Raw genomic sequence first — 25,000 nt, forward strand, 5'->3', positions numbered from 1 at the left:
AATATACTATAGTCATCATTATGAACTTTGGAATATAGACTGCTGTCATTCATTCACTATATTGCTATATATATATATATATATATATATATATATATATATATATATATATATATGTATATATATATATATATATGTATATATATATATATATATATATAGTGATGTTTTGAATATAATAAACTAGTTATGACCAAGTTTCATTTCATTCGGACAAAACACTAAGGCCTAATTATATTTCGGGCCTGTTTTTTGGGGTCACCCTATATATATATATATATATATATATATATATATATATATATATAATATATATATATATATATATATATATATGTACAACTACTTCATTTACTCACATAAATTTAATATACGAAAGTATAGATTTATGCGTAAAATTAAAATTACTATATATATATATATATATATATATATATATATATATATATATTAGATTGAAAAAAAACACGGGAAAGTTAACAACTTTATTCAAGTCGTTTATAGTGGAGAAATCAGTAGAAACCATTGGATTTGGACTCGGCATCCGATAACATTACAATACATGAATTAGCCAAGACTGTTAGAAATCGTGCTGAATTGGCCTGAGACGACAAACAAGAAACTTAGAAACATTTATTATGACTTTAACATGAACACTAATTGTGTAATCAATACGGAATTTGTTTCGTTATGTTTTTCTATTGTCATGTGTAGTTATATTTGCTGAGTTTTATCGCCATCTTATATATATATATATATATATATATATATATATATATATATATATATATATATATATATATATATATAAATTAAGGTTTGAGATGTTCAAAAATAGGGACTAATGAAAACAACGAAATAGTGCTCGATAACAAGAACAAAATATTTTTTGATTATTTATTTGAGGGTAAACAATTACATATGGTCGCTACAAACATCCATCTGTTTCAGTCAATGAGACTTCGTCAGGTGACCATGAACCATTCGACGCCATAGAAAAAAATGAAAAGACTCTAAAGTTACATTACCCATGACAGAATACGATTTAATTTCCTTTATTTCGTACTTTCCCGATTTTAAATTGTAACGACGTTTCGAAGTCTGCCATCTCCCGGAAGATCAAGTACAACACCTTGGTCTTCAAATCTGCGCACAATATTTCGAATTGTGTTGTGACTTGAGCTATCTCTTACACGAAAATATCGTCAATAAGCTCTTCAAGTCCAAACAATTGACCTCTGAGTTTTGTAAAACAATTTCAAAACTTACGTACGTTGTTCACTGCTATACTTATCCACAATTAATTTTCAAAACATTATCTGTGAAATATCTAACATAGAGAAAGAAATATTAATCAAAAGTAAAATGACAAAGAGTTTCAATTATTCAATAACTGTTTGGATACCCTGTATGAGTTTAATGGTAAACAATTCCCTTCATTTTCGTGAACATGGTTTTGTAGCGCTGATGCAAAGGCTTAGCAAATGGAGCAAATGTGAATTTGTGGTTGGGTTCAAATGTCATTACCGGCGGGACCAGTAACCCCTTCACTGATGAGTGCGTATACATGAAACATTAGTGTATATGTATAAAGAATAATTATTATTTAGTTATCGGTATATATCATAATTGTATTTTTAACGACGGTAAGTTTTACTGATCCCTTGGGATACGATGGTATTTTTTACACGCAATACCCGATTAAATTTGAATGGGTATACATCCGGTACTAAATGATACCGAATTAAATTTGATATTTTTGCAGTTTCTCTTTTCTATTCCTGATCGATGATGTGAGCAAAACTATTGTAATTTTTCTGAATGTCGATTGATAATTTTGTTTTTAGTGCTGGAAATCATTCTAAACACCACTTATTAACCCTTGGGCTACGATGGTATTTTTATTGCCTATAATGGGTATGAATTTTACACATTACATGAAATCAAGTCTAGGGTTTTTTTTAAATAATTTTTTATCAAAAAACAATACACACATTCAAACATAGGGTTTTCATTGATTAATACAGTTAAAGCAGAGAAGAATTCCAATGTCCTTGAAGACACCATTGTTGCAGTTGTTTGTAATAGAAAACTAGATGTTAAAAAATTAACAGCCAATGTAGCCTAAAGGTTAATTAGTCAAAACTTCTGCTAATGTGTGCGACTGTATTAATGTGTGCGACTGTATTCCATAATATATTTTGAGGTAAATTCTCTTTGCCAAAACTAAAACCAAACTTCTGTCTTTACATCATCAACGCTCTGATCCCCATCTGCCATCAATTGAAATGGATGGTTCTCGTCCTGGGAAGGCTCCATGTTTTGACAAGCTTCTGGGACCGACCTTTACTCCTGATTTGAAATGGAACACCTACATCAAATCTGTTGCCAAAGTCGTTGGGAAAATGGTGGAATTCTTCTATGGCTCCAGTAGATATCTCACTGCTGATGCAATTCTCTATCTGTATCAAAGCCAAGTACGTCCAAGGATAGAGTACTGCTGCCACATCTGGGCAGGGGCTGCTAAAAACAGCATATCCTGCATTGACAGAGTACAAAATAGACTTCGTAGCTCAATGGGTGATGCTCTTTTCTCTTCCCCGCTACCTCTCTCCCACAGAAGAGACGTTGTGAGTCTGTCTTTATTTTATCGTTATTTCCATGTCAAGTGCTTGTCTGAGCTCCAACCTCTTGCCCCCCCTCGTCAATCTTTCACGAAAAACACCCGTCTAGCTGAAATCACTGTCAATAACTTTTCCCACTCTTTATCTGTGCCTTAATCAAAGCGTAGATTCAATGAAGAAAGCTTCTTAGAAGTGCACGCCTGTGGAACTCTCTTCTGTTTGCCTGTTTCGCACCTGACTACAACTTGGACGTATTCAAGTCCAACATAAACAAATTCCTGATCAACCGTACCCTATAGTAAGACACTTTATCAAATCTCCGTTACTAACGATTACTACGATATTATCCCATAGACTACTGTACACGCAATAGGCCTTATCCTCGAGTGGCCTCCGGGCCTTGATGAGTGGTAACTACTATGTAAGAAAAAAAAATTTAGGCGTTCCAAATTCGTTGAAAAACGTGTGGACTGGATATTATGTTTATTTAGTTACACCAGAGTAAATAAATATTTTCGCAGCAACTTGAATGAAATTATTTTATTAATTTAATTAATTTATACTTTTTTGTGGGAGCAATTACTTTAAATTTACTCATAACAAGTGTATTAATCGATTAGTTATCTTTCTATATAATCGATTTGGATATTTGTTCTTTTTATTTGATTTATTTTGCGAGCAGGTAGTTTAGTTATTAAGCAGGTGTCTGTTAGTAGATGTGCACTATTTTTTGGTAAGCTTAAATGTGCGATATATATATTTTTTCTGGGGCGGAACCTACAACACACAAATTATTAGTTAGAATTGTAGCCGACTTTACATGAAAAACGTGTGTGATGCCAGACGTAGTATAAGTACAAGGCAAATTTTGGTGATAAAAAAATCCGCTAAAAGTACGTGGAAGAGTTATCGTATTTGTGTGTTTGTGTGTATCTAAATATCTACAATGATATAAATGTAACTTTGTCTGAGTGAGTTCGTTCCTGATAGACTCTGATACGACTGAAAAGAGTTTCTATAAAATTTACGGAACTTTTATTTATAAGTCTGAAAGGTATCTTAGTAAAGTTTTGTCTCAGAATACCGCCCATGATTACCGATAATCGATAATTGAAATCGTCATTTTAAATACAACATCGGTAAATCTATTTTTTCCATGCCGAGACTTAGCAACAATGACAAAATAATGGGCCGTGGAACTTCTACCGTTGTTAAGTTGAAAGCGTTTTTTTTTTTTTTTTTTTTTTTTGCATAACGGGGTCTCTAAGTTCAAACTCCGCACGCAAATTTCTTAATTATTTCCATTAACTGCAAAGAATGTTAAAAAACTTCAAAATTTACATGTTTTTGTATATATATATATATGCATATAGATATATAAATTCATATATATATACGTATATGAAAAATAGATTGGAGGTAAAAGGACCTGAGCGCTTAACGTTTCGCCCAATTTGTTCGGGCTTTTTTCAAGAGGGATAGTCAAAAGTCCGCATAAATCAGACGAAACGTTGAGCGTTCAGGCCTTTCCACCTCCAATCTATTTTTATATCGTCGGATTTCATCCATCTTAACAATCATATATATATATATATATATATATATATATATATATATATATATATATATATGCATATATATATATGTATATATATGCATATATATATGTATATATATATATATATATATACGGAAAATATTAATATATATACGGAAAAAATTAGTGTACATATATATATATATATATATATATATATATATATATGTATATATATATATATATATATATATATATATATATATATGAATGCTGTTTTAAACCATCGTTAATAATTTAAATTTGAAAATAGATAAAATTCTTAGGTACACCGAATACGATGTAAATAGATCTTAAAAGTAAAATCTTATAAATTTATATATATATATATATATATATATATATATATATATAATCGTGTGTGTGTGTGTATTTTTACACGCGTACGTATATATATATATATATATATGTATGTTTGTATGTATGTATCTATATATGTTTATGTATATATTTAAAGAGATACATTTTACTTCTCTCCCACCCCAAGAATTGAGATAGTAGGATCGAAAATAGCACAGAGTAGACATCGCTCCAGAGGAAGTGCACTCTGACCTTCAAAAAAAGTTGCTGGGCAGCTCCGTCGGTATTCCATGAAAAAGGCACCTCATGCGATTAACAAAGAACTAACCCCATTCTCAGTCGGACAAACGGTTGTAGAGAAAACAAAATAATATGAAAACGTTAATCAGTGTGCATGATTGTGTGTGTGTATGTATATATATATATATATATATATATATATATATATATATATATATATATATGTATGTATGTGTGTGTGTGTGTATAAGGACTGTGTCCACTAGATTTGAAGTTTATCATGTAGTCTCTCCAAGCAGTAAAGTGTGCTCTGAGATGCTACTCTCCAGATGTGGCAAATGTCGTTTAGGATGTGTTTCTATTGAGGGTCACCTTCTGCCACTCAAAAATTTCGAAATAAAGCCGATATAGACGCATATCGATTGTGTTGGAAACTAGGATCCTCCCATTTTTTTTTTTTTTTATATGTTGTGTTTATAATTCTTTCTTTTTTTTTTTTGTTAAATTGTATTTACTTGGTTCCGAGTCCAAATCAAATGATTACTACCAAAAATATATTGAGAATCTTGTTGGGAAAAAGTCGTGAACACGAATGGAGAATACATCATTCAATTAATAGTTGTTAGTTCTTATTTTACTTTTTAAAAAAATGTAAATTAAAAAAAACGGCAAGAACTTATTGTCAACATTAATAAATGCAGAAGTTAGGCGCATTTATTCCACTAAGATAAAGGGTCAAAGGCACTATTTAATATGAATTCGTATTCACACACAATAAAAAGGACCGATCTTCTTAATCTGTTATCTATGTGTAGTCGAACCGCAAAGGTAACCAATTTGCATACTGTTTTTTGCTTTTGCCAAAGGTAAATGTGTTAAAATACATTTACAATATAATGTCAATATTATTTAGTTCCATTAAAACATCCGATTTACGATTAAATTTCAACAAAAATTAAAATCTGCACCGAATTTATGGGAATATCAAATAGTTTCACTTCGGAATACCCAACCTGGATCCACAAGACCCAATTGGTTTCCATAATGCTTTAAAACAAGTTCAATTGTTCTATTTCTCTTAATTTGCATCGTTTTTTTTTTTTCGAACATTAGCAATTCTATTATATTCTTTGCTCCTTATTTGCTCTGACAGATAAAATCTAAGTTTTGAAACTACATGGCGTCGTTTAGTTAAGTTATTTTGTTTTGGAGCACGCGAACATTTTTTGTACTATTCATGTTGAATTCAGAAAGTTTGGAAAAAAATCTTTTTATTCTTCAAGTTCTTCGTATGTTTAAATATTAATGCATAGTGTTTAGCAGTGTTTAGCAACGTCGTTTCGTAGAGGATATTTTTTTCTTTCCTGCTTTTTACTGTGCAGAACATGGTTGAGTTTTGCAAAGTAAAACAAAAAAAAAAACATAAATGCTTGGTGAACGTTTAAACCTTCTCTACCACCAATAGCAATGCCCAAAGGCCAAAGGCTCTTTATCTGAAAGTATATCTCTTAAACTCATCGGCCTAATGTTTACAGGAAACATGAGTTGGAACAATTAAATTGAGAGTATTGGCAGGATCGCTGCGAAGAAGGTAGGTTCTCTCTACCATGCTAGAAAGCTATAACGCCCGAAAGTATCCTGTACCTCTATAAGGCAACACTTCACCCATGTATGGAGTATTGTTGTCATATTTGGGCTGGTGTATCTGCTACTAGTCTATCGCTCCTAGACAAGCTTCAAAAAGGACTCGCCAACCTGACAGGTCCTGAACTGTCATCTAAGCTTCAGCCTTTGTCCTATCGACGAAATATTGCAACTCTCTGCCTGTTCTACAAGTATTTTAACGGTGAATGCTCCGATGACCTGCAAGCACTTGTACCCCCCGACAAACCCGAAAAGCAGTTAAATCCCACCTCTTCACATTAGAGATCCCTAGATGTAAGAAAGCCTTCTACTCCAGCAGTTTTTTTCCCCAGAACCGCTAGACTTTGGAATACTCTTCCGCATTCCTGCTTCCCCAACTTTACTGACATGCAGAAGTTCAAGTGTAACATGAACCGACATCTTGCTGCCCAACTCCCTACATAGTACGTTTGTAGATTATGTCCTTGATAGTAGCCCCTTATATCAAAGTGGCAATGTGCCTTGTTTGGGGTGAAAATGTAATAAACCAATTTTTTTTTTTAAAAAGTCTGTACATTCAGATAGGGAAATGGAGAAGAAAAGAGAGAGAGAGAGAGAGAGAGAGAGAGAGACGGGGGCAGTATTATTGTTTTCGTTTTCGCTTTGCAGAACATGATAGAGTTTTGCAAAGTAAAAGGGGGAAAAGGTAATAACATAAATTCTTCGTGAACTTTTAATTGAGATAGGGAAGTGGGGGATCAAAAAATAGAGAGGAGGGACACAATTGTTTTTGCATTTGGCTTTGCAGAGCATGATTGAGTTTTGCAAAGAGATACCAAAAACTTCAATGTACGGAGCATTTGAGTCAGGAAGCAAATATTTCAGACAGCCTGATCTAGTAGTATTTGGCAACTATAAGGTAAAAACAATAATAGTATTCGGTTATATTACTTCTTTTGAATGAATTGAACTAGTCAATTTTGTACAGTTTTATTTTTCATCATTTAATTTTTGTCTGATATATATATATATATATATATATATATATATATATATACTTCATTTACTCACATAAAATTAATATACGAGAGTATAAATTTATGTGTAAACTTAAAGTATTTACTTCAAAAGTGCTCAATACGTAAGTAGAGCTAGTTAGTAAGTCATAAAATATATATGGCGATTAAGCTACACTGAATATTCCGCGTTTCATCCACTCTAGAACTCTTCAGGCTTATGCGCGAATTTTGTGGTTGTCTGTCGTTTTTATATACGCATCTTCTATTCAGATTTTAGTTAGCCAATCAGCTTTCTAATATATTTTATAACTTACTGTATATATACATATATCATATATATATATATATATATATATATATATATATATATATATATATATATATAAAGAGAGAGAGAGAGATAAATACGTGAGAAGTTGTGTGTGTGTGAGCTTGTGTGTGTATGCGTGTGTATGTTAAAATATAAAGAGAGGGAAGGATAAAGATAAATAGAAAGGTTTCAAGCTGTGAGATTCGGTTTCGTTAAAAAAATATTGGAACGATAAGGTCAATACATTTTTTCCGCTGTCCATTGAAAACATTTCTATATAAGATCAAACGATGTATATTCAACAATAGTCAAGAATTTAAGCTTTTTTCTTTTTCCTGTTTTTTTTTTATTTTATTTATTTTACATTGAAATGTGTAAAGCAATCTAGACAGCGCAACCTTTCGGTTAAAGCAACGCATTTTTCAAATGTGCAAAACGATTTGGACACGTGACTGACAGGTGTTTCTTGTTCTCCAAGCGTTGTCTTCGAGATTGATTATTAACATTAAATAACTCCGACTGACAACTCACGGCGTTAATCTTGGCTTTCCTATGTACAGACGATCCGGCGTTCGGACTCATATAAAAGTGTTACAGCGACCCACATTGGACTAGGGAAAAGGGAAAGGAATTGCGTTTCATGCGATCATGATTGTATACAGAATGGTCGCGTTGCCCATCGGGCTTGGGGGGTGCATGGCGTTGAAGTTTTTTCTAATCTGAATCTCTTTTATTTCTTCAAACATCAGCTCAAGATTGAACTAAGATATGATAAAAAAGGTGGTCTTGTGTATTGACAGGAGCATGCAAATGACCGAGCCGTGTGCGAGATGACGTCATGGAAAGGAAAAAGAAAAAAGAACGCGTGCACAGACCGAGCATCACGTTAGAGAGAGGACAGAAGTAGACGTTTTATATATATATACATATATATATATATATATATATATATATATATATATATATATATATATATATATATATATATATATAAAGATTTAAATAAAATACGCGGAAATTTCTCTAAAGCTATTTCGGATATCATCTCGCCAGGAGGAAAACCTATAGCATCGATTTTCCTCCTGACGAGATGATAGCCGAAAGAAACTTCCGCGTATTTTATTTAAAGCTTTATAAAAATGTACCTCCAAACATTTATATGTATATATATATATATATATATATATATATATATATATATATATATATATATATATAGAGAGAGAGAGAGAGAGAGAGAGGGAGAGAGAGACGGGCAAAAGACTATCCACTTATCTAGTGTTTCCTTTTCAGATTAAATATGTTTTTAACTCATTTCAACCTGTTTTTTAACATGTTTTATTAACTGTTTGCTCGTATTATAAGCTCTATCCCCTATTTGGTTTTATCGAGCTTTTACATCTGGCTGAGATAACTTTATAAATATTAATTCTTTAATATTTATTATATACTTTAATTTTACCATCTTGGATCATTTTGGTAAATTTAATTGTAATTTTTATTTCATATATATATATATATATATATATATATATATATATATATATATATATATATATATATATATATTCCAGGTAGAAAGGTTCCTTGATATGACCTCAAACTACAGGGTGTTCCAAAAGTCTTGGGAACATTTTGACATTGAATATCTTAAGAACTATTAAGATATTGGATCTAAAAAGAAATGAAAAATATCAAAAGCCTTACAAAAAACTTAATGCATTTAGCTTTAAAATGGTACCACTTTCCTCTTTCTACTATTCAGAGTTATGAAGATATGAGGACTTGAAATGTGCCCAAGACTTTTGGAACACCCTGTATATCCGATGGTGAGGCCCTAGCTTGCGAGTTTTGGGGAGTGTGAAGCCACCCTTTAATTACAATTGCTCCCAGGTCCACACTGACCCGGAGTGGTAGTACCTGTTAGGATCTCGACTATGGGTTGAATCGAAACCGACTTAAAAAAAAAACAAAAAACAAATATATTCTATTAAAAAACTTGTTCTTCAGAATCACTGGATTCGGCATTAAATAACCTGAAAAGGGCTGATATGCCGTAGAACAAAAATAACCAATGAACCAACCAAGTAGACCTATATCCAAAAATTAAGAACACTTGAATTTCAGCAAGGGTCGTTGATAGTGCTTAATCAGAGAGAGCCAATTATATATATATATTTATTTATTATTCGTTATGTAAATACAGTCATATCTTGCTACGATGTGCCAACCGTTCTGAACATAATTGATCTCCTCAGGTAAGACGATTTAAAAATTTAAGAATTTAAAAGGCGTCATGACCATTTTCAATATTAGAGGAGAGAAAATATACTCTGCCATGATTGGCGTGAAGCAAAGTTCCCTCCTTTAAAATTGAAAATGGTCTTGAAACCTTTCGTATTTTTGAAGCAAGATATGACTGTATTTACATAAAAGAGTAATATATATATGATTATGTTTTTTACTATAATAATTATTAAACACCTACAGACACTAATGTTTCATCCTTTCGGGAATCTTCAGTGCAGGGTGTCACGATTAATACCAGACGAACGATTCGAACCCCGCGTCACGAGACATTTCTGGCTCGGTTTAGCGAAGACCTAATCCATTCGGCTACCATTAACCGCGCGAAATAACGTCGAATTTAAAGATTTTAATTTTAAATGTTCATTTACGTCAGTCAGAGAGTGATCTAATCGTTATACGATGATCTATGCATATATATATATAATATATATATATAATAATATATAATATATATATATATATATATATATATATATATATATATATATAAGCTTAAAAGTATGTTTATATCTGCTATTAAGATCATCTTGTCCTTAAATGATATCAGAACAGGATACTCTTAATAGCGGATATAAACTTTATTTCTCTCGTCTGATGAGGAACAGATTTTTTTTTTTTATTGAACCAATTTGTTCCTAAGCATTAGCATGTTTAGTGTAACGAGCATGTAATACTTGTATATATAAATAAAAATAATAGACTTGGCTCGTTTTTATTGAGCACTCTTTACCTCGTTTTAATACAGGGGTTTTAGCTCTTAAATACCTTTAACCGTGTATATATATATATATATATATATATCTGTGTATGTTTATATAAATAAACATAATATACACACATGTATATATATATATATATATATATATATATATATATATATATATATATATATATATATATCATTTTGAAAATAGAAAACCCGAATGAATTTATAAAGTGGCGATCAACGTTTCACCCTTATTGCAGGGGACATCGTCAGGATATTAGAATGAAAAATACGGGAGAAGAAAACGATCATAGACCATACGTAAGTGAAAAGGAAACAGTGTTAGAATCCTACCCATAACGGGAAGGAAACTATAAATGTGTGTGTATGGGAAGGTTGCGTTATTCAATGTCTATACATGCACATTTATAGTTTTCTTCCTGTTATGGGTAGAATTTTAACACTTTTTCCCCCTTTTCACTTACGTATAGCCTATGATCGTTTTCTTCTCCTGCGTTTTTCATTTTAATATCCTGAGGATGTCCCCTGCAATAAGGACGAAACTGTTTTTCTTTTTTAAAACAATATAACGTCAACCATCGCTGCTATTTTTATTTTTACTCATATATATATATATATATATATATATATATATATATATATATAACTACTTAATTTACTCACATAAAATTAATATACGAAAATATATGCGTAAACTTTAAGTATTTACTTAAAAAGTGCCCAATACGTAGGTAGAGCTAGTTAGTAAGTTATAAAATATATATGGCGATAAAGCTACACTGAATATTCCGCATTTCATCCACTCTAGAACTCTTCAGGCTTATGAGCATAAGCCTGAAGAGTCCTAGAGTGGATGAAACGCGAAATATTCAGTGTGTATATATATATATATATATATATATATATATATATATATATATATATATATATATATATATATATATATATATATATTAGTCGGAATCGGAACTTTTGGGTGTATCGGAATCGGTATCGGAATCGAAAACATTTGTGATTATTTTCCAATGCATTCCAATTTGGATTTTTTCATTTTATTTGGTTTAAAACAACATCATCCACTGCTGGTAATAATGATAAAATAATAAATATTTATAGATTTTTTACAATAAGTAAAATTGAAAGCGAAAGATCACTTGCCTCACAAGTTTAGTTGTACGTGCGAGAAAATCAAAAATTTGCATTCAATAATTATTTAGTAATGTGCGTTGAACATAAAATCTTAAATGAATCCAAATTAATCACGTGTTTTGACGGTAATCGGATAAAAATAGTTAATATTAGAGATTTATAAAGAATAGGGATCGGAATCGGGATTGTATCGGAATCGGGAAAATATTGGACTTATTCCATCACTAATATATATATATATATATACAGACGGCTTTATGTATAACGATTTAATAACTCTCTCTCCCCCTCTCTATCTCTCTCTATCTCTCTCGCTCCCTACCTCTCTCTCTCTTTTTCTGCCCGTCTTTCTCTTCTCTTTATTATTTTCTTTGCGTCGTTGCACAAGTGTTTGATATAACATTCTACAAATACTATTTATCACACAACACGTGTCTCCGAGAAATGCTGCCTCTAATTGGTTCGTTTATGTGATTGATTGATCGAAAAGTTCACGTGTCTATGTTATGAAACCATCATTTTGTATATAACTAGCTGTCCGTAACCGGTGTTATATATATATATATATATATATATATATATATATATATATATATATATATATATATATATATATATATATATATATATTGCTTTTTTTCCCCATCGATAAAGTTTAGATTTGTTTTTATTCATCCTAATCTGTAACAGTATAATTCCTCGGCTTTCTGTCCAGTGTATTTCACTGTGGACGCGGCATAAATTGCTCCATGGATATTTCGTCTCTCTTAGCTTCTCTTTTCCTATTCTTTTTTGTTAGTTTTAATATTAATGACAATTTTAAGACCATGAACAAGTCATTATTACCAAGCAATTCTATTAGATTTACCAAGCAATTCTATTAGATTTACCAAACAATTCTATTAGATTTACCAAGCAATTCTATTTGATTTACCAAGCAATTCTATTAGATTTACCAAGCAATTCTATTAGATTTACCAAGCAATTTTATTATTTTTACCCAGTAATCTTATTATTTTTACTAAGCAATTTTATTATTTTTTAGTATTTTTACCAAGCAATTCTAGTAATTTTACCAAGCTATTCTAGTATTTTTACAAAGAATTCTAGTATTTTTACAAAGAATTCTAGTATTTTTACTTAGCTATTCTATTATTTTTATTAAGCTATTTTATTATTTTTACCAAACAATTCTATTATTTTACGTAGGAATTCTATTATTTTTACGTAGGAATTCTATTATTTTTACGTAGAAATTCTATTAGTTTACGTAGAAATTCTATTATTTTTACGTAGGAATTCTATTATTTTTACGTAGAAATTCTATTATTTTTACGTAGAAATTCTATTATTTTTACGCAGGAATTCTATTATTTTTACGTAGAAATTCTATTATTTTACGTAGGAATTCTATTATTTTTACGCAGGAATTCTATTATTTTACGTAGGAATTCTATTATTTTTACGTAGGAATTCTATTATTTTACGTAGGAATTCTATTATTTTTACGCAGATATTCTATTATTTTTACGTAGGAATTCTATTATTTTTACGTAGAAATTCTATTATTTTACGTAGGAATTCTATTATTTTTACGCAGGAATTCTATTATTTTTACGTATCGAGTTAAATGCAATGTGTATCTATATTAAATGTGATTCTACATGAAGTGTTGTTTGTTCAACTCATGATGCGAATTCACCTTGCACAATCTAAGGTAACATTGGACAAGCATTTTTCAAAGCTCGACTATAAAACGTGACTCATGCCACGCGTAAAATCATTTAATCTGCTTCATGCTTTATTATCGAGATAACATATTGCATAGACCTTTTGTGATGAAGTGCAGCGAACTAAGTATTACAGTATCCGTTCGATACACACTTGATAAATTTTATATCGGTTAGTATTAAAAGCAGAAAGGATCACAAGTGTGACAATCAATTTCGCATAAGGCACGCATTCTTAGTTCACGGGCTCTAGCTTTGGCCCGTTAGAAACGGGCAAGCCTTCTAGTGTGTATATATTTCTTTAATTAGAAGGAGTAGAAATTAAATACGTAGATAGGACAGTTCCTATCTACCATATTTTATTTTTAATCCTTTCCACTTTCCTAATGAATTTTCCACGCCTTTTTTTTTTTTTTTTTTTTAACAAACACGAACCGATGTAATCACCGTAACTGTTCCTTGGGCGAGTAATATCTGAGTCGCCTGCATCCCTCTTTAGTGGTGGCTATTAGTAAATGGATTTTCTTTTCCCTTTCCTCTAGTAACCATATAGATTTAACAAGTTGAGTATATATATATATATATATATATATATATATATATATATATATATATATATATATGTATATATATATATATATATATATATATATATATATTAATTAACATAGAATTATCCACTGACAAGTGTTTCGTCGTATACGCCTCATCAGAGTGGCTGAATCTAGCGAGATTCGAAATCGGGACCTATTGGTTAGTAGCCTAAACCTCTACCCCTAGATTATCTCAACGACTGATACATGTACCGCGTTTTTTTTTATCCAAGTGTTATAGATTTGTTTTTGTTTACGATTCTTCGGAATAAATTTAATTATATATTCGAAAGTGCATGATTTTTTTTAACCTAAATGCGAGTTGAGAAATAATTTCCCCTTTACCAAATGGAGGTCGACATATATATTGTTTAAAATATAATTATCCACTGACACGTTTACGATTTATCAGAGTGACTGACTCTGTATATATATATATATATATATATATATATATATATATATATATATATATAAATATATATATATATATATATATATATATATATATATATATATATATATATATATATATATATATGTATATATACTTGAGATCGTGCTTCAACCTTAAATAATGATATGCTCGGCTCAGTACATAAATCATATAGCGACCATCACGTGCTTGAAATTTTTATTAAGATAAAATAATTAATATAATTTTAATTAAATTAATAACTATGCGCACATACACATACAGGTATATGCGCTTTTAATGCGTGCCCCTTTCTCTTTATATATATATATATATATATATATATATATATATATATATATATATATATATATATATATAAATACATAAAAACATACCTATGTGCGCGCACACACATACATATCTATATATATATATATATATGCGTATATTAGATATGCTTATATATGTGTGTGTGTATATATATATGTAAACATATAAAACAACATATATATATATATATATATATATATATATATATATATATATATATATATATATCACATGTTCTCCAGCTACCTATCAAAATGACTGATGTTGGTTATTAAGAATTTCATTATGTAATTTTTGAAATAAAGTACGCCATATATAATGCGTGGTTTTTATAAATGAAGTTAAATAAAACGCAAATATTAATCAGGTCTAGATTAAATTAGCGAGAGAGCCACCTCATGCATTTTAAATATCAGCATTAGGTTCATTCAGATCTTTTAGTGCAAATATTTATTAGAAGCCATAGAAATTTAATTAGCAAGTTCTCCTGCACTTTGTAACACTATGTTAATAGTCTCACTCTCTCATTTTCACTCTCTCTCTCCTCTCTCTTTCTCTTCCCCCCCCCTCTAACACCCACACGCTCTCTATTTATTTCTCTTTCACAACCCACACAGACGTATAGACTCTCTATTTCTTTCTCAAACACACGCACGGTTCTGGATATGAACTAAAACTATATCCGATGGTGAGGTCCCACCTTGCAGGTCTTGGGGAGTGTGGAGCTACCCTTTAATTGCTATTGCTCCCAGGTCCACTCTGACCCGGAGTGGTAGTACTTGTTAGAGTCCAAGCTATGGGTTAAATAGAATTCGACTTAAAAAAAATATATATACTCCATTAAAAATGGTTCCTCAAAATAACTAGATTCGGTATTAAATAACCTGAAAAAGGTTGATATGCCGTAAAACAAAAACAACCAACCAACCAAACACACGCACACACACCTTTTTCTCTCTTTCAAGTAATACTCTTTCCTTCTCACTCACGCGCACCTAGTCTCTCTATCTCTTAAACATATTATCTCTCTGTTTCGAAGGCATGGTACTATCGTCCACACTCTCTGTCACACCCTATCTCTCTATTTCTCTTCCCAAACACACAGAAACACACACTCCCTCATACAGAGGTCCTTCTTTTCTCTCACTCTCTTTCTCCCACTATATCTCTCTATCTTTTTCACATACTCACATGTTATCTCTGATGCACTTTATCTCATACAACTGCTTTTTATTTCTCTTACACACACTGTCTTTTACAAACGTACACACGCACACACACACTCTCCCACACAAATTTTCTCTGACATACACACTCACTATCATACTCACATGCACACTCATACACATACGCACACACACACACCCACACACAAACCCACACACTTTACCGAGATGCACACTCTAACATAATTTTGCTCCGAATAAATATAAACTAGGAATATATTACGGTTGTAATTTAATAGTACTTAACAAATAGGACTATTTATATATATATATATATATATATATATATATATATATATATATATATATATATAGAGAGAGAGAGAGAGAGAGAGAGAGAGACAGACAGACAGACAGACAGACAGATAGACAGAGAATGAGAGAGCGAGAAAGAAATTGAAAAACTAAATTGTGTAAATTTATGAATACAATCATTTATTTAAAATTTTGAGACTTTCGAGGCAACGTCCTTTTCAAAGAAATACTTTCTATTTTTTGTTTCCTTCATTCTATTGGTTTAAACTTAGAAGAGATTCGGTGCACCAGATCAAGGTGTCTGATATCGGCTTCCTGACACAAATGCAACGTAAATTAAATTATTTTGGTAAATTTTTACAACGTACCCCAGCGTATTATAAACATTCCAACTTCCCCATGTTAAGAACGGCTTCCGGAATAAACACCCTACAACCTCGAAATCCGTTCCTAACATAAGGAGGTTGGTGCGGGTTTATTCCAAAAGCCGTTCTTAACCTGAGGTGGTTGGGGGTGCTTATACTACGCTGGGGCAAGTCGTAAAAAATACCATTATTTTAATCTCTTTACAAAACTTAATCATTTTCTGCAAATATCAAATCAAAAACAGCACACGGCACCCCTCTCTTTTTCTTTCTCCCCTACTTCCGTGTCTGTATATATTGGCTTCCTGGCTTAAAATGTACCAAACATGATGTTATTTTTTGTGAATACTGGTTCCATTACTTAAAATGCACCTAACTTAATGTTATAGATTTTTTTGTTGTTGTTGCGAATACTGCATTTCTGACTTAATGTTATTTTTTCTTTTTAGTCGCGTGCAAGCGACTCTATAAGTCACTCCATCGTCGGTCGGTCGGTCGGTCTCTCGGTCGGTATGTCCGTAACACTTTTCTGCTTGGCCTTTTGGTTAAGATCAAAGGTCTGTTGTTAATAGATGCTGTTCTTAGCTTTTTAAGCTTTTCTTAGCACTTTGGCCAAGATCAAAGTGTCTGTTCCGGCAGATACTGCAAGCAAAGACCATATGTGGGGGCGACCCCACATATAAGACTATGGTCAATGCAGGGGCAACCCGTCATACCAATTGTCACTATCCAGCTCCTCTACTCCCCGGTGAGTTGGTCCCCATTTCGCCTTCACTCCTCACATTAAAAATCGGCCTTGTGCCTAATTTGCTCGGTGGGGGAGCAAATAAATACCCTTTTCTTGACCTTTTGGCCAAGATCAAGGGTAGTATCTGTTCTTACTACATGCAGCACTTATTGTGATATAAAGTGGGGGATTACTTTTCTGTATTAATTTAATGTAAAATGATCACCCACTTTACAACCAGTCAGTCTGAAGGCCATTCGAGTCATTCTCCAGATCATTCAAGTTGTTTTTTAAAGATTCCAATTATTTTTAAGCATTCAAGTCATTCTTAAGGTCATTAAAGTCATTCTAAGTCATTTAATTTTATTTATTTAAGTCATTTCAGCCCATTTTTCGGTTATTTTAGTTGATCTTTAAGAATTTCATGCCTGTGCTACATTCACGCATTCATTCATTACACGAGAGCACGCAACTAATGGCTATCGGCATTGTTTGTGTGAATACTGGCTTTCTGACTTAAAATACAACTACCTTAATGTTACTGTTTTTTTTTTTTTTAATATTGGATTCTGGCCTAAAATGCACAAAACAAAATGTTATTGTTTTTTTTTTCTTTTTCAAACCTCAATCATTTTCTGAAAATCCCAAAACAAAAGCAAAAACAACGTTCTCTACAAACCAACTAAGCAAACCATAAATTAATATTTTAAAATATAAGGAACTTAAAGGTTTAAACATTTCTTTTCAGAATTACTGGATTTGAAATGAATTACTCAAAGATGTTATTCATTTCAAATAAAGTAAATTGTGTTAAACAAATATAACCAGACGATATATTCAGTAAAATTAGTTGAATATAGAAAAAGCTTGAAATATAAGACGTTTAATTTAATAGTTCGTAAAACAAAACGACTTAACCAAAACCCATGCTTAATATTTGACCTTATAAAAAAAAAATCTATATCTGTAACCGATTGGGTCGGTTTTAATTTACTATTTTATATACTGCGTTTTTTTTTCATCAAATCTTAAAGTAACGTGAAATAAATGTGTATATAGAAGGAGTTTACGAATCATCCAATGATCGTAATTATATTATTCAATCCGAACGTGCGATAACATCAACTCGACGTGTTTAGAATAATGAAGGAGACTTTATTTAACTTTTGAACTTTTTGCTAATAAATATTTTCCAAACATGTTTCGTATACGTCTTTTAGAGAAATGTGACCTGTTTCTTTACCAGACGGGACCAAAGGCCCTGTGTTAGGCAATATATATATATATATATATATATATATATATATATATATATATATATATATATATATATATATATATGTAAGCGCAAACAGTTAATAAAACATGTTAAAAACACTTTGAAAAACAGTTAAAAATATATTTAATCTGAAAAGGAAACACTTACTATATATATATATATATACATACATACATATATATATGTATGTGTACACATATATATATGCATATATATATGTATGCATTTATATATATATATATATATATATATATATATATATATAAATAAAAATTACAATAAGTTTACCAAGGTAATCAAAATGGTAAACTTTAAATATATTATAAATATTAAAGAGTTAATATTTACAAGTAAAGTAATCTCAACCATATACATACATATATATATATATATATATATATACATGTATATGTACATATATTTATGTATGTGTACATATATATATATACATATATATGTGTGTATATGTACATACATGTATATATATGTGTACATATATATACATGTGTGTATATGTACATATATATATATGTATGTGTACATATATATGCACATATATATGTATATTACATACATATGTACATGTGTACATATATATACATATAAATACATATATATACATATATATATATATATATTTATGTATTTATTTATGTATATATGTAAATATATATATATATATATATATATATATATATATATATATATATATATATATATATATTACAATACAAAAATCCGAGCGTGGAATGTAATATTGTTTAGCTTAAAGATGGAAAAGTAAAACTACTAGTTGTTAAAACTAACAAAGAAAAAGACAAGATATTCTAGTAAAAAATATAATACATTTATAATTTAAAATATTGCAGCATTAAGAATTAATTAAATAATTTTATAAATTAATTTAAAAAATTCTTAATGTTGCAGTAATTTTAGTTATACATTTATTGTATTTTTTACCAGAATACTTTGTCCTGTTTTTTTTTCCAGTTTTAACAACTAGTTTATTTTCCATGTTTACGTTTTACCATATTACTTTTCATGCACACATTTTTTATTGTAATCCATAGTTCTGTTAGGCTCCCAATAATTTTATATGTTCTTTGTTTAATTTCAGCCTTATTTTTCCCCCCAATAAACATAACACATATTGTAATAACAATGTACGGCACTCGTCTGCTTTCAATAAAATCCCCCAATTACCTCCGTTTCACGCTTTCATTCTCTCTGTTTCACTTGTTATTTCTCTTTCTGCAACAACAGTTAATTAGTAGTAACAGTAGTGGCTTAAGTGACGGGGTTGCTATAGAAACCAAATATATAAACGTCGCTTACCTCCTTAGGTTTTTTACGAGTTTGATAACCATACAATTCATCATTGCTTTTGTTTTACTGAACAAAAATTGAAAATATTTTTTCACAACATAGCTGAGAAGGTGATCTATAAACTGTAATAATTGTTTGAAATTTGGTCGAATAATGAGTGAGCGGTGAAGCTTTAAAACAGTTCTAAATGACTAAAACTGACACTTAATCATATAATTCGAACACGGTCGTGTTAAAATTGTATATATATGTATATATATATATATATATGCATATATGTATGTATGCATATATATATATATATATACATATATATATGTAGGAACAAACAGTTAATAAAACATGCTAAAAACGCTTTGAAAAAGAGTTAAAAACATATTTAATCTTAAAAAGAAACACTTGATAAGTTGATAGTCCTTAATCCGCAGAGTTTCGAAGAAATACTTTTCCTTCTCATCATATTTGATGAAACAACAACTTACTTGTTGTTTCATCAAATACTTTTGTGTGCAAAAATCCGATCCCGCATTTTGCTATTTCCTACCCTCTGATGAGAAGGAAAGTATTTCTTCGAAACTTCGCGGATTAAGGATTATCCACTTATCAAGTGTTTCCTTTTAAGATTAAATATGTTTTTAACTCTTTTTAAAAGTGTTTTTGAACATATTTTATTAACTGTTTGCTCATATTATAAGCTCTATTTCCTATTTGGTTTTACCCAGCTTTTACATCTGGTTGAGATTACTTTATAAATATTAATTCTTTAATATTTATAATATACTGTAGTTTTACCATCTTGGATCATTTTGGTAAATTTAATTGTAATTTTTATTATATATATATATATATATATAAATTCCCGTTCACATACACCTTCCAGGATAAAGCTAGAACCCAGAACTAGATAGAATCGAGCAATTGCATCGACTACGGACAACGCCAGACCCAAAGTGGGTTTCGATGTACTGCATCTCATCAGTGACGTGCTCCGACATAGGCGCGAACCAAGGTCGTCGCACTCATGAAGTGTGCAATACTGAGGACCTAACGATATGGGCCGAGGCGCAATCTATTGACTATGCCTCGATTTTTTTTAAATTCTTATTTTTTTCATCCAGTTCTACATTCTACGATGTGACAAGCAACGCGTCATATACGACTAAGATAGTTACTGCTGGTGTATATATATAATATATATAGATAGTTACTGCTGGTGTATATATATAATATATATATATATATATATATATATATATATATATATATATATAATCTCCTCTTAATGTCTAATATATATATATATATATATATATATATATATATATATATAATCTCCTCTTAATGTCTAATATATATATATATATATATACATATATATATATATATATATATATATATAAAATCTAGGAATTCTGACGATGCTAGTTGGATATTTCCTCTCTTTGAGGATCTTCCTCTAGCTGAAACAATATGTAAACTCATTCTGGACTCAGAGTAATAAATTTCATATATACTGCTCTGGCTACACATTGAGCACTCTAGTCCGGCTTTTTTCACCACTGGTAAATATATATATATATATATATATATATATATATATATATATATATATATATATATACATATATATATATATAGCGTTAGACTTCGAATTGACTGACATAAAGATGTTTCATAACCTTTACACACTGTCTTATCTTCCCTTGTTGCAAATCGGTTGATAAATTGATATGCACTAGTATATATATATTCCTATTATCAACATATGTTCCTTTTGTGTCTAACCCCTCCTCTGTGTCGAGTTTTTATTATGTCCAAAAGTCTAAGCAATTAGATGGATACTAAACCAGACCACATGAATTCTTGTTTGACGAAAGCACGAAAAGACTAAACAAACGATACACTATAAGTGACCGATTGGGTAGTGGGGAGATGGGTGTTCTTAATTGGTTTATAAACTAAATGTTTGAAAAGTAGAAGATAATCGTTATTGAACATTCGTATATCTATGTATCGCACAGATAAATCAAGTGTGAGCGATTATAATCAGGACGGTCTGCTATTTTTGACCTCAGTGTTCTACTGCCATTTTGACTCGCTAATTAGACTTAATCAAGCGAAGAAGAAATCCATTCTTAATGTTAAGAAATCCATTCTTAATGTTAAAAACGATTAAAAAACAATCATTAAGCAGAAGTGACAAGATCTTGAGATGAGGATTGGTTATTCGTATTATTCTGATTCATCGGACTACTTTTCTCATCTTCACTGTTATTTTCACATTTCGGTCGATGTAATCTCCGACCTTCTTCAGGTGAATCTTGTCGAACTTGGGAATGTTGCTGTCGAACTCGCAAGGATCCGTGGCGCAGAGGTTAGAGTATTTGGAAGAATCAGTTGTAAAAAGTTATCTACTCCTCAATATTGAAGGGTCGTCCTTAGTATGGCCGACCGAAAAATATAATTGCGACTTACTTAGGACCTCTATCCAGGCATGGCTGACGGAACAAGTGCACGCTACCCCCGTGAATTGAATGAAGTAAATAAAGGTTTCCGCTCGAAATTCTGTCTAAATTCGCGAGTTCGACAGAAACATTCCCGCGTTCGATAAGATACACCTGAAGAAGGTCGGAGGCTACATCGACCGAAACGTTGTGAAAATCACACTCGTGACAAGATTCGTCGTGAAACGTTCTGCGGAGCAGAAACCGGAAGAAAAAGTGAGTAGACAAGGTTGACTATAATCGTGTCGGTTTCATGATTTGGTTCATTGTAATTTAAAAGCAGTTAAAATAAATTCTGTGACTTTGAGCGTAAGATTTTTAAGTATAAACATTTTTCACAATAAAAGAAAAACATGTGATCGAAATTGAAACAATGATGACAGATATAACGATTAATATATTTGAATCTTGATTCCTATCTTCGTAAGAGGACACAAAACTGTCCTGTTCGGAGACCGAATATTTCTCTAGTATATATATATATATATATATATATATATATATATATATATATATATATATATACAGAAAGCTTAGATGAACTGTTATCGGTACCGTCGGTTTCAAACCTGATATTAGGGAACTGTTTTAGATACCCATATCAAGCTCTCTTCAGCTGATAAGCATCGGCTGAAGAGAGCTTGATATGGGTATCTAAAACAGCCCCCTTGTATCAGGTTTGAAACCGACGATACCAATGACTTTTCTCAGCTAAACTTTTTTGTAAATAAAAAATATAAATAAATTCGCTCTTATTTTCGGAATTTTTTCTCACAGTAGAACACTCTGCTGGAATCATTTTTTCCAAACAAAAATATAACACTATATATATATATATATATATATATATATATATATATATATATATATATATATATATATACTAGGCACCGCCAAAAATGGCCGCAAAATCAAGTTGTTGTTGTTTTTTAAAACTAAATTACATTTATTAAAATCCATTATTTCTGAGTAACTTTTTTTTTCCAGAAAGATAAAACCCTGAATTTTATCATATAGAAAACAGAATAATGTAAAACTTTTTCTACTATTTTTAATTCAATTTTAAATGTTAAATTTTCCCAAAAAGTTAACAATTGACATTTTTTGTCTTGCACAAAAAACATACTTAAATATTTAAAAAAAAAAAGGGTTTTTGAAATAATTAATTTATTTATTTATTGTCTAACTAAGATTTAGGATGATTTTCTAAGAGAATATGCAAAAATATTATAATATAAGTACCTGAATTTTAAATAATTCCACTTATTCATATAGGTAACCAAATATTTCGCGTCGACGTAGAGTTCAGATCGACTCTGTTTACGTTTTCTTTTGATGATAAGAAAACTATGGAAGACCAAACAGGCCAAAAAAACTTATTTTTCAGTGACGAAAATTTCAATGTATTATTAAGCTGAGGCTGGCCAGTACCAGATGGGTGACCATTTGTATGAGTTTGGTTTTTAATGTGTATGTGTGTGGGGGCCAGGCTCCCCAAAATGGGGGGGGGCAATTTAAAGCAGAATAAAAAAAATTATTTCAGCGCGTTTGGTCCACCGTAGTCGAAAGGCGGCAAACGTTTTCAAACGGGATCGAAAAAAATGATGCTATTTTTAACACAAAGGGCACAATATTTATCGAATTTTTTTTTTTTTTGGTATCGATTATTCAAAGCATGCCCTGTTTAATAATGGTCATGCATTATTCGGCTCGCTAAAAAAAAATTGTTAATTTATTTATCAAAAATTTTAAAATAGCTTTTTTCGTATAAATATTAAAAAAAATTTTTTTTTGTTTTGCTTAACTTAAATTAATTATTTTACTTAACATATTCACCGAATTTCACACTTCAAAACTCAAAAGCGGGATAATTAAACACAATCGAAGTTCTGATATTCAGACGTCAAAATAAGGTATGCAAACAATTTTTTTTTTTTTTGAATCTATAATTCTGTCCCTGACAACAACACAATATGTTGATTTCAGTTTCAGATGATTATTTTAAGCATATTTGTTCCCACTTTAAAACCAGCAAAAAAATATATATATATAAATATCGTTTATGAAAAATAAGTACACTGTTATAAAGTTCATTCTTCTCCTAATAATCGCTGAAAATTTCGTATTGATCGGATAATTACCTGATTTTTGGTAGATTTTTAAAAAGACGGTCCGTCAAAAAGTACTGACCTGCCCCCCCCCCCAGTTTTGGCGGTGCCTAATATATACACACAGTATTATATATAATATATATTATACATATGATATTATATAATATATAGAGCAGACCGCCCGCCATTGTCCGATCGTAAAATATGTTTAAACATTTTACTGTTATTATTATTATT

General features: G+C 30.5%; 1 protein-coding gene and 1 pseudogene across 5 annotated transcripts in view; both read left to right on the top strand.

Annotated features, from left to right (window-relative positions):
* The window catches only part of LOC145260423 (homeobox protein six1-like), a 1,097,433-nt gene that overhangs the window by 28,582 nt on the left and 1,043,851 nt on the right, over window positions 1-25,000 (top strand). The gene's annotated exons all lie outside the window — the stretch shown is intronic.
* On the top strand, window positions 17,649-17,774 carry LOC145260878 (U2 spliceosomal RNA; annotated as a pseudogene).

Source organism: Euprymna scolopes, chromosome 36 (genome assembly GCF_053919585.1).
Source record: "Euprymna scolopes isolate OS-2025 chromosome 36, ASM5391958v1, whole genome shotgun sequence".
In the NCBI taxonomy this organism is placed as follows: domain Eukaryota; kingdom Metazoa; phylum Mollusca; class Cephalopoda; order Sepiida; family Sepiolidae; genus Euprymna; species Euprymna scolopes.